The sequence below is a fragment of the Oryzias melastigma genome, linkage group LG6 (assembly GCF_002922805.2).
Source record: "Oryzias melastigma strain HK-1 linkage group LG6, ASM292280v2, whole genome shotgun sequence".
Lineage (NCBI taxonomy): Eukaryota > Metazoa > Chordata > Actinopteri > Beloniformes > Adrianichthyidae > Oryzias > Oryzias melastigma.
Window position 1 is genome coordinate 15,744,940 of NC_050517.1, and position 12,531 is coordinate 15,757,470.

A 12,531-nucleotide genomic window follows, 5' to 3' on the forward strand; every position below is an offset into this window, starting at 1 on the left:
AAGAGGTGGAGAACGATCAGCAGACGTGGGTGTTTAAGGAGTCATTTTGAGATTTACTCTTACATTTATTGGATTACAAGCTTCAAAGCAGTTTTTTTTTTTTTTTTAAGCTTCAGTTTTGTTTATACATATATTCAGCTGATGGCACACTCAGCACTAATTTCAATTTCAAACTAGAAATGCATTAGAATTAATATGTTTTTAATGAAGTTATTAGCATTTCTCATGACAGAGACCTGTTGGCACCTTCAATTAAAGCGCCTCATTTTTCATGTTGTTTCATTTTCTCACTCCTGCGACATTTTCTGCTGGGGAAACAATTATGAGTCACACACTAAGTGAAACCTGATTTGAGGAAACTCGCCGCCTCCACAGTCGAAGCTGAGGGATAAAGATGTCCTCAAGTTCAAATTAGACCCGTGTTTGGTTTAATAATTTGTTCCTCCAGTCGGAGGCTTAAATTCACCGCTCGCACAATTGCAGCTGGTATTCCGGTTCCAAGCCCCCCCCAAGGATCAAGCGGGTGTAGAAAAAGGATGGATTTTCTTTTGACTGGAACAAATATAAGCCCAGTCCTAAAAATAGCTCTTGGGTAGAGCACAGGAGATATTACTTTTTTTTTTTTTTAAGAAGAGTTTACCACTATTGGGCAATTTAGAGTTGAATTCACACTTTTTCCTTTTTTCACAACAAAATTTTCATCAGCCCATCATTTTATAGAAAAATGCATCCCTTGGTTTGCCATATCTACAATTTAAATCTCATATTTTTAGCAATTTAAAAGCATTTCCAGTGGTCTTTTAATTACGATTCTGCCATTTTTTTGCATTTTTTAAAAAAAGTGTCATTTTTTGGACATAGTTTCTGTAAAGCGGCAGTAGTTGCCTTTAAGTTGTGGGTGGGGTCAATAGAGGAGCAACCCTGGCCTCCCCTCCTCCTGAGAGCTCTCTGTTTATGCACTCTACTGCTAGCTTACAGCCCCTAACACCCCCAAGCTAAGATTAGCAGTAAAAAAAAATGATGATAAATATTGGAGTTATCCAGGCATAAAGTTCTGAGACAGGTGCCAGCTTAGACGAGGAAAACAAAGACCTCCATGGATCTAGTCGTCTACATCAGGAACCGGCCGATTGAATCCCACATAGAATGTGACTTTTTATCCCCCCTTCTGCAGTCTGAACTATGACGAGAGAGAATAAAATATTTATTGGTCTAATTTTTAAAGTTAAATGTTTTCAGTTAGACTTTTCTGCAGAACGATTACGCCTTGCTTATTTTTGGAATAATCAAAACTTTATGCTAGATTATAAAACCATAGATAAATTGAAGAGTAAAAAATTGTTTTTTATGGCTATGATCAGCTGGCTGTGCAGTTTTTTCTAAGTCAGAGAAAATAGGCGGGCCTGGAAAGAATCTGCCTTTGACTAATACTTGACCTACACCTCTGTGCAGCGATAAACAGCCAAATCGCAGGCACAGATGACTACCGCTTGTTGTGCACTCCACACCTCCTCCCCCTCAACCTTTAAATATTTGCATTGCAGTGTCTCTGACCAGCAGGGTAGCTGCTTTCCCAACACAAATTTGTACGTATACCAGCAATGTTTCATCTTGTAAACAAAGAGATTGCACAAGTCTGGGTCAGTAATTTCCTTTCCAATGGCTGCAAAGTTGCTCTCACCTGGTATTATTGGCTGTGGGCAGTATTGGCTGCCAGTTGTTCCTTTTCAGAGAATCGCTGTTATCATTGATTTTTGTAGTCTTCCTGTTGGGATGAATGCTCCCCTTAAGGTGAGAGAAATATCACATGCCCACTTAGAAAATACCCTGCTGTCTCAAAGCAGCAGAGGATTAGGTGAAGAAATATTATATGGGGAACTCCTAATGAATGTAAGACAACATCATTACCGCTTCCGAGGGACGGGCCGTGTTTTTAAAGACATCCTGGAATCGTCGCTTGCAGAGAATGATGAAACACAGTTGGAGAATTTAAGACGAAGCAGCTGGAAGGCTGTTTAACAAGATTACTGAGGAGGTAGGATGTCTGGCAAGGAGCTGATAACAAGACCTTAATGTCACCACCAACCAGTGAGGTGTAAACTATTTAAAGCAAGTGACCCGAAACTCCTCCTAAAAGATTTGTTGAGTGCTTTTACTCAATGATTCAGTCCAAAAGTGCAACAAATCCCACCTTAAAAGGACTGTCTTTAATCTTCTGGTCATCTTCTGGCTTTGTGATGAGGAGCTCTGCTTTTTAGAGATTACATATAACACCTAGTAACAGAGGATTTCAGAGAAATGTACCGTGGTGCACTTGCTGTTCCTTCCCCACTTTTAACTTGTGACAAATCAGTGACAGAACACACCGGGACGTTCTAAGGCTTCCCGTCTTCATCCGAAATAATTGAACACCTTGTTCCACGCAATCCCTGCTGAAATAAGGGAGGGAAAGAAATCGAGTTTTGCAACATGAGAAGATGATTGGCCGCTGCAGGATGGGGGTGGAAGAAGAGTGGTGTTTATTTGACAGGTCTGGATGTGGGTGAAGACAAAGCACACATGCCTCCCCCATAAGCCCCTTTTCCTAAAGCCCACATTTTGCTGTTTGTTGCATATGTACATTTCTGGATGTACAGCCAATAAATTGTTCACAAAGACTCATTATATTGAATAGAATGAATGAAAAACTGCTCTCCTTTAAATGCTCATCTCCTCCTCTTAAATACCTTTTGTCTCAGTGTCTTTGTACTCAGCCCAAAGCTGCGCATTCATCTCCTGCCTTTCCCATTTCATCAGAATTAACTGGTCTGCCATTTACTTGGAAAATCCAGCTGCTGCCATCCCTGCTCCATCTCGCAAATACTCTGGCATACATCAGAGAGAACTATATTTGGCAATCATAAGAAATATTGGATGCAGTCTGTATTTGAGTGAATGGCTGCTCCCACGCACACAAGTAAACACAAACACTTTTTTATGTTCAAAGGTGCCGGGGAAAACACTTTTATGATCAAATTTACCTTTAAACATAAAAAGTAATCCTGATGGAGTGATGAAAAATCTAATTTCCAAAGAAATATGTGCTTTTACCAAAATATGCTAACAAAAATGAATCATGATTTATAATTATTAACCTCTTTAGATGAAATAAGTCTGTTGTTATTTATATATCTGGATATAAATCCTATGAATACATTTTGTTTTACCTTTTTCAATTGTACTGCCAGATTTGATCCAAATCCAATATGTGTTTGGAGTATTTACTGCCTAACAACAATGATTTCAAAAACGATGTGACATCTTCATTCACCCTCCTGAACACGTCAAAACATGTCCACAGAATTCCATTTGAAGGAAATACGGTGATCAGGACTCCCCTCCTTTATCTCTCCCCCTAGAAAATGAAATCTCTTGTGAAAACAGCGCCAGTTTATTAAAAAGCACTGCAAGAGAGGCAGGAGATACAGATATGGTACAATAAACATCTCAAGTCCTTTTGTTCCATTTATGATGTCAAAATAACCTTAGTCCCACTTTAGAACGACTAACAAATTCACATCCGCTTCCATCTTCAATTTGCAGAAACGTGGGACTCTTTTCTCACGAGGAAATCTGCTATATTTGCCACCGTGGAGCGGTTCTATTTCATGTGTGCTACTTCATATTGGTGCCAACATCCAGCAAATCCTCAGAGGTATTTTCCCTGTAACTAATTCAACACCACTGTGCAAAGCAGAGGAGCTTGTTCTATTAGCACCTGGATGAGTGCAGCTGATGCTTCTACAGAGGATTACACATGTTTTTATCCATCTATCTATCTAGATAGATAGATCGATAATTATTCAGATAGCATAGCAAAAATGTAAAATAAAATGTTCACTGGTAATGTTTACTTATTTGAGCAGCTACTTCAGATCAAATTGGCGGAGCTGGATTTTAAGGATGACCTCTTCCTGCCCTCTTGCACTCGACTGGAGATGCATGAGGAAACAACCAGACAAAATGACATCTCAGTGCAGACAGGGCCTGACATCCACAAAACACGATAGAGGCTGTGAAGACCAGTGTGGCGAGAAATAGTCCGATCAACTAAAAGACACCAGCCTCTGGAAGAAGCCGACTATCTTGGAAGCATCATCTGTGTGAAGGGAGGTCTTCATGTTGGAAAGTAGAAGCAGTCTTTTCCACTTTGAAGGTTTGGAGGTCAAAGAAATCCTCAATAAGGAGAAAAATGAGCATTTTAGAACTACAAGGTTAGTACTATTGTGTCTCATTGACTCTGAGATTTTGAGAGTAACAGGGAGGGTCAAAAAGGAAAGGGTGGAGGCAAACTGTGAAATAAGCAGACTGCATCAACACCTTCTGTTGCAGAATCCTCTGCATGTATAGATAGAGATATCAACTTTGACCTTGGCAGGGATATGACCATGTCCCTGTGGAGTAAGGGATTTTAAAGAGGTGGGGATGGTACACCCATTGACTGTTTATGAGAACTGGACCAAGCGAGTGTGACGTCACCCATAGGAAATGACTTACTTCTGCCTCCAGTTAAATGAAATCCTTTTAGTCCACATTTTTCTGTGATATGAGCATTGCCATGTTGGAACCAAAAATTGTCAGTAAGCAGCAATTGGATTTCTATGGCAACCACTCTCGCCAATCAGGAGTGAGCTTGTTGGAAGGCCACACCCCTACCTCTTGAAAAATGGGCTCAGGAGAATCTGTCAATCAAATGTTTCAAATGTATGGCATGAGACCATATACTTTTATTGAAGCATCTTCATTGGTCAATTTATAAGTTGAATTTTAAAAACACAATAAAATAGGATTATCAAAAGACTGATAAAAATGTATCAGATGTAATGACTGAGTAATAGCTGTCTATTTCTCAGGAAGTCTATGGGATTTTGTTTTTTTGGAACCAGGGGGTGCTTCCTGTTTGGAACACAAGGGGGAAGGGGTCCAATTCTCATATACAGTCAATGGTTACACCTCTTTGGAGGTCAACATCTAGCACTACCCAGACGTTCTCTCATAGAAACCCAGGTAGAAAAAGAAGTGGATGCTTTTGTTGTTTTTGTGCTCCACAGGAAAGTGAAGACAGGATTTTTCTTATCTACAAATTCCATCCAAACCATAGAGTACATAAAGAGAAATGGACTGATCATCCCCTCCCTCCTCACATTCCAAAAAGGAAGTACCTGCTGGTCCCAGAAAGACAAATTCCCATTAACTTCTATTGAAAAATAAAGTCATTTATAAACTCAGGTCTTTATAAACTCAGATATTTATTTTTGTTAAAATAACCATTCCTGCTCTAGTGTCTCCTTTTAACATGTTCTTGCTAAACTTATTTTTTTTGGTGATATATTTTCTTTACCAATAGTTATTCAAGTTATAAACTAGCCAATCAGATGCCTCAATAAAAGCATGTGGCACTCGCTGGCCCCACCCTCAAATGGTCGAAACGTGTAATTGACAGATTATCTGACCAATCGCTGCTTTCTAACGTTTTTTGGTGCCAAAATGGCGAAATCGGGCGATATCAGTACTGCGGAAAAATTGCGATTTAAATCGACTTCATTTCGTTTGAACCTGAAGTAACAGGCTTGTTCTGTCCATCTCTATTCGTGTCAATGATCCAAACACTCGAAGCCAGTTTTTATTTTATATTTCCCCCCTCAAGTTACTATTAATATCTAAAATACAATTTTAGCCACAGCTTTGCTTTTATTTTATTGTCAGTTTTATTTTTGTTGCTTTAATCTAATGTGTCTTATAATTTTATTGTTTTAACTAATGTTTTAATCTATGAAGTGCCTCCTCATATTTTAGAAACAGCATTTCAGTTATTTTCTATTTTAAAATCTGTTTTATTATTGTTTCTTTTATTTAATATGTCTTACGACTTTTTATGTTTTCACTGATGTTAATATATGTCTTTTTTCAGCACTTTGTGTTCAACAGCAAGTTGATGAAAAGTGCTATATAGAAATAAAGTGATATTGTATGATATTGTACCAACTTGTAGTTACCTAATGATTCTAAACTCTTAATTAAAAAGGCATCAACATCTATTAGGGAATCTGACTCACAACTGCTTGCTTAATTTTAAGCAATAATTCCATACCTAATGGGATTTTTTTGATACTTTAACCCTGGAGATCCCAAGGGGTTAAATTGGACCCCTATTTTGTTTTTAATTTTTCTTATTTAATTAACTTTTTCTAATTTTTATAACCCAAAATGAGCAAACAAACAAAAATAAATCTTCAAATTAATTTTAAAAGCTTTAAAAGTAAACTGTTCTCGGTTTCTCCAGGGTTAAAAACGACCTATCCTAACTTAAACAAAGCCAAAAGTATATATAATTTCTCTTAATTTGAATTTTTCGACCAGAAAAAATATTTCTTTTACTAATAGTTGAAGTATTACGGTAGCAACATTTGCGGCTGCGTCGCGCATTGAGCGCCTGTTTTTACGGTAGTGCATTGTTAGCTGGCTGCTCCCGGGTCTGCCGCGCGGAGCTCTGTGATGAGCCTCCCCACTGTCGCTGCGCCCACTCCCGGTCACAACGGCTAACATTCCGCTCTGAAAGCCAAACTCCGGACACCGCGCCGCTTCCCGCCGTAAGTTTTCACTCAAACCCTCCGCTTCCACCACAGACTCGCTCATGAACGACACTTCTACTCGGTTTTCTCTTGCTTCTGGATGTCAAACGTCTGCTGCTGGAGTTAATTATTCACGGCTGGCTGAAATATAATATAAGTCATTGAGCGCGCGCGCGTGGGGGAGAAGCTTCCCGACGCTGCGGCGCGCGGGGTGCTGAAGTTATTAGTTGAAACATTACTGGTTGGTGTTTATTTTCTTTTAATGAACAAATAACAGTGAGGTGGTGAAGTTGAACGTGTTGGACAGCTCGGTCCAAACATTATTATTGTGCTTCAAAAGCCACCGCATATTTTACCTGTTAAAAACGACTCTTATTTTGTTAGTCTGTGTGTTTTCTAGTAATTTCCACCTTAGAAATAGTTTAAATTTATCCGAACAATTTCATATCCCTTTAAAATATCCATGATGCCACAGCTACACTTTTAGATATATATGACTTCAGGGTTTGTGCTTTTATTTTTGAAAAAAAAAAAGTGATAATATTGTCTCTTCCGTTTTGATGGAACTAGCCTTGCTAAATCCAGTAGATGGTGCAACTTCTGTTCAGTCCTGTGAGGGATAAATCATTTAATCTCGCTCAGATACCTTATTGACCCATTTGATTTGTCAGGACTTGTCCAAGTAAGTGTTCAGCACCCTCCCGACTCCATCTGGGGCTGAAACAGGTTAAAAATCGTTTTAAATCTCCTTTTCATGGAGACCTATCTCCTAGATCTTGGAGCTCGACTTGTTTACTTACCAGAATATCTCTGTAAGGGTTTGGTTTGCATGAGAAGACAATGATCTGTTGTGATTTTCCTTTTAAAGTCATGCTTTGACATGCCTTTATTTGCAACGCTAAATAAAGTTGCAACCGTTTCTAAATGGCTGATCTGTCAGAGTTAATCCATAAAGATGTTTTTTTCTTCTTCTTCTTTATTCCCATGGCAGTGGTAAAACTATTTCCCTCAAACTAGCAGTGGTGTGTGGGTGCCCAAAGGTTTACTAATTGGCAGAAGAAATGTACACAGTTAAGTAGAGCTTCTGTTCTTTTTCCCCAAAGATAGAAAGTTTTTAATCTTTTAAAAAAGTCCATCAGACACTAGCTGAGTTAATGCTTCTATTATTCTTTTTATTTTAGATAACTTTTTTTTCTCTTTTCTGAACCATTCCCCCCTTTAAAAATATTACCGAGACTATGGTTTGAATAAAAAAAAGAATTCACAGGTTTACCAGTGCCCTTCCTGACTTATATTCTCTCACATGAATGGCTCTTACAACACATTTTTTTTAGCTTTGTCATTTTTTTCATGCCATTTTTCCACTAATAGCTGTGATGCAGAATGACCTATTGGCTCACTGCCATCTACAAGTAGTTATGTGTAGTTGTACAACTTTGCTTTTATATTAGTGGGGGAAAAAAAACGAAACAGTCGTACCATGACCTTAGACTGGCTGCACCGCAGAGCTGCTGCGTCGGGATGTTTTGTCTGCACGTGTGCAGAACCCCCCCCCTCTGGAGCTGAAGCAGTCTCAGTGGAGATGGATGGTGAGGCTGAAATGGTCCTGTGAGAGTTGCTGCAAGCATCAGCATCTGTGGAGGATTAGGTATCAGCATAGTTTTGTCTAAAGACCCTGAGATAGTCCGGATCACATCTTTGGAAGGTTTCTCAGGCTCTTGAGAACCACAACATGCTGGGGAAGATAATTATACATTTTTTTAATCATCTATGGGTTAGTTTAGTTTGCTGATACTTGGGAATATAGGGCAAAATCATGTAAGAAGAAGCAATTTTATCGTTAAAGCCTGGCAAAACACTAGTGGGTAATTCTTGTGTATATTTGGGAGATGATTTCACTCTGCCTGCACTAACTGCCTGCATAAACTCCAGCTAATTTAATTCTCGGTTGATTATCTTTGATCAGCACTTCACATCAGCAATCATCTGGATGGTGTGGCCTGCAACTTCCCAAAGTCATAACAATCTTGAAGGTAATGTGGTTGAATTGAACTTATATAACTTTAGAGTTTATGTCGTGTTGAATTCTTGCTCATCAGAAGTGCAGGAAGATGTGCAGGAGAGACGGCTTGTTTTTAGTCTGTTTAGCTTTCTCTGTGAGAGAAGTTGGATGCTTTGGCTGCTTATATGAGGCACAGCAATAATATTGTTTTTCTATTTTGGTTTTACCTTTCCTGTTTACCATCTGGATAGAGTTGTGTTTTCCTCTGCATTGCAGATATATTATTCATAGTACTTTTACAGTCTGTCCCTGTTGACTTTTAGAAGTGTTTAAGTGGTGAACAGGAGTAAACAAACCATTAAGATATCTTAAGTTACACATTTTTTTTGTATTTCTTAGTCAAATTCTGTTATTTAAATAGAACTGGTGATTGTAAATGCTAAAGTGGTGTAATGTTGCACGTTCTTGAGTCAGTCAATGAGTCAGTCGTTGAGTCAGTTTGGTTTTACAAAGATGCTTTAGGAACCTCTGCATTCACACTTGCATTTTTTTGAGCCAACGGAATGATTTAAAGTGTTTCTGATGATGAAGCAGAAATGTTGAGACTGAATTCAGAGTTGGGCTCTAAAGGTTGTTGTTTTTCCTGCATGTCTTTTGCTCGTTAGCATAACAGATACGCTTGTGAGGTTAGCCATCTGTGAGGCTGGGGTCAAAGGAGGATACAACCTTCTCCCTGACCTGAACTTGTTGAAAGACATGCTCAGCTTTTTGGCGTGCTCTTGGTTTTCCATCTAACTGAGCTCCCCTCTTTTAGAAGTGCTACTCAAACCTTCTTTTAAGCTATTTCAAAAGGGTTCTTAGTTGTCTATTATTTCTAGTTAAGCAGTTTTTACCAAAATAAAGAAAAAAAGTGTTTACTTGGATATAGTTTGTTCAGAGTGGCAGGAGTTCAATAGAAAGTCATTTCTGCGCTGTGGACAGGACTGTTGGTCTGCAGCAAGCCCACCCCCACTTCCTGTCAGCCATCTGTTTACACACTCTCCCTCTTGCTTACAGCCCTCTCACAACTCCAACCCAACAATACTGCTGCAACAAAAACGAAAAGCAATATTTAGCTACCCAGGGGTACAGTTTTGAATCAGATGCCAGCTTAGATGAGGAAGACGGTAATAGATCTAGTCGTCCACAAGTGGATTCAACAGACTGGACTTATGCAACAGACTGGAGCTTATGCCCCGCCCATTGCAATGTTTTACCTTATAACTAAAATCTTTTTCAAACTTTTTTTTTGGTGTCTCTTAATTCAAAACAATTTGAAGAAATACTCAGGAATGCAATTTGGGCTTAATTTTTTTCTATATGTCCTCCATCATCATTAAGGCCACAAGAACAGGAATTAAATTTTCATCAGTGGTTCATTATCGACTCTTCATCTCAGCGTCCTCTTTAGACCTTCTTGTTGATCTGAGTGTCTATTTGGATGTCTTGTTTTTTTTTTTTAATCCCTGTCTTCCTGCTCAGTCTTCTGCTCATTATGATCTTTTAATTTAAGGTTTATTATTACAAAAACACAACTATTTTCAAGGGGGGATGTTCCTCATACAAGTTGATGTAATCTGTTATGGATTCTTAAATGGTACTGAAGTCATCTCCATGTGACTCAGTGTTTGTCCAAGAGTGTGGCCTAAAGCAGCTCATGATGTGAACGCCACATCATTCTTTTGGAGGAGGAGTTCAACTGGATTTTGTTGACAGAAATAAAAGCAACACAGATTTCTCTATCTATGCTGTCATTTTTTTCCTGAAGTGATGAAACTGGGAAAGTCAAACAGAGGCAAAGGTGTGGTTGAAATCACTCGGTTCTTGCTGGTAACCTGTCGCGACTGAAACAATGACATCACATGCTGTGTCAGCAGAAACTGACAATGGAATATAAACCTTCAACGGCATCAGACACAGGAGCTCTCGCTGTAGATAACCTTGGCAAAAATCCACTCCAAACATTTTAAAATCTGACTCCTCTTTCTTCATGTGTGCGAGGTCAACTGTCCCAGTAAGACTGAAAAACTCCACACTGCTGAATCTACTGCAGATGCTTTATTTGACTGGTATCAGCAAACCATTGAGAAATAGGATTAAAGACTCTCTTATAACCTTTAAAGCTCAGATTTGCCATTGCAAGCTTTTTTTTCTTCTAAAAGAACTTGATGTAGGTGGGAATTCTAAGTTGTTGGATTCCAATACATCTAAGCAAAATATAAAAAAAAATCCCCTTAGTGATTTAGTTTGGGCAATATAAATGTGAGCACATTACTAATATTTACATATTCTCATTTTACAAACTATCCCTAGCAAACCACTTTATTGCTGTAGGATAGAACCCCACACTGATAATTATAACACTGAAAAAAATTAGATTTTCTAGTGATCTATGTGCATAATAAGGCTCTTTTATTTTAAAACAAACACGAGTCCTTATCCTCTCAGTCAAAGCAGAACTTTGGGTGCAAATGTCAGACTGTCCTCTAACCAGAGCAGATTATGAGGCAGCAGACTATATAAATGTCAATCTTAAGTGCACTGTCTCACCTTTCAAGCATTGTCTTAACTCACTGAGAATCTTCTGCTTTTCTTTATTTCAGTTTTTCTTTAGCTTCAGTGACCTGTTCAGATCTTTGTCCAAAGATAGCTCAAATACACTTTAGCACACTCCTGCAACCCTGATTAGTTAGAAGTGGTAACCTAAAATCAGTGATAGGTTTCTGTGGAACTCACAGCAATGAACGTAGTAAAACATCTAACTAGTTTTTATAGGGATTGCAATATTTATTTTTCTATTTCCTGAGTTTTCCCTTAAGTATTGGAGCAAAATGCTTTTACACTTATGTCAGTACAGCAGGCAGGCTTCTCTCGTGGGTAACATTCACTCTGTGCTGACTGGTCCACACCAGAGCTAACATCTTTGGATAGTCCGCCTTTATTTTGCATCCATGAAAGTTTTCCTAACTCTTGTGGACATAAAACAGGGAAATACTGGTACACACCTATAGGAGTATCCTAGTATGGTCCAGCAGCTGTGTGAAAGGAAAGATGGACCAAAGAGAGAGAGAGGAAATTTTCAGAAGAACTTAAATCACAAAGAGAATTGCAAGAATATCTTGTAAGCATAAATAATACAGTGAGGAGGTTATGGTTAAGAGAACTATCTTTTGCTTCTGTGACCTTTTTTCTTCTTTTCTTTCCGTCATAGCTTATTTCAGACAGTACCATACCCGACTGAACAGTCATTGTTAGCAGTGTGGTCTGCTTTCACCTCTGCTTCTCTCAAGAATATAGCCTAACTTAGACCTACCCAAATGACAGTGTGACATTTTTCTACATTTTTATCCCAACCGATTCACATAAATAGACTACCCTAGTCTGAAGGCAACCTTACTCATTCTGTGCCTTAATGTCCGCTTTTCTCTGTTTACGGTTTTGTTCCGTCTAATGAGAGGAGCGCAAGTGGAAGAGTGAGGTTACAGGGAGAAAGAATAAAGAAGGTGGAGGATTTTAATATCTAGGGTCAACAGTCAACATTGAAGAGGTGAGAAAAGTGTCTGTTGTGATGTGTTATAGAAGAGTTTCAGCTCAAATTAAAGGAAAAGTGTATAAAACTGTGGTGAGAGCAACCATGTTGTTTGGCCTACAGACACTGAGAAAAAGACAGGAAGCAGAGCTGGAGGCAGCAGAGATGAAGATGCTGAGGTTCTCTTTTGGAGAGACCAGGATGAATAGGATCAGGATTGAGTTCATCAGCCAGACTGAGATGGTTCGGACATGTTCAGAGGAGAAACGGTAAATATATTGGTAGAAGAATGCTGAGTCTGGAGCTGCCGCAAAGAGTTTTAGAGGAAGACCAAAGAGGAGGTTTATGGA

The 12,531-nt window shown here is 38.8% G+C and overlaps 1 protein-coding gene across 2 annotated transcripts in view; it reads left to right on the forward strand.

Moving 5' to 3' along the window:
- Window positions 1-6,413: 6,413 nt before the first annotated feature.
- Window positions 6,414-12,531, forward strand: part of tp53i11b (tumor protein p53 inducible protein 11b) — a 45,073-nt gene continuing 38,955 nt past the window's right edge. Inside the window, exon 1 of one of the 2 annotated variants that reach the window (XM_024282521.2) lies at window positions 6,414-6,629. The gene's annotated coding sequence lies outside the window, so the exon portion shown is untranslated. Of the gene's footprint in view, window positions 6,630-8,625; window positions 8,645-12,531 lie in introns of those variants that run through there. The other variant, XM_036212314.1, reaches the window with a different exon arrangement.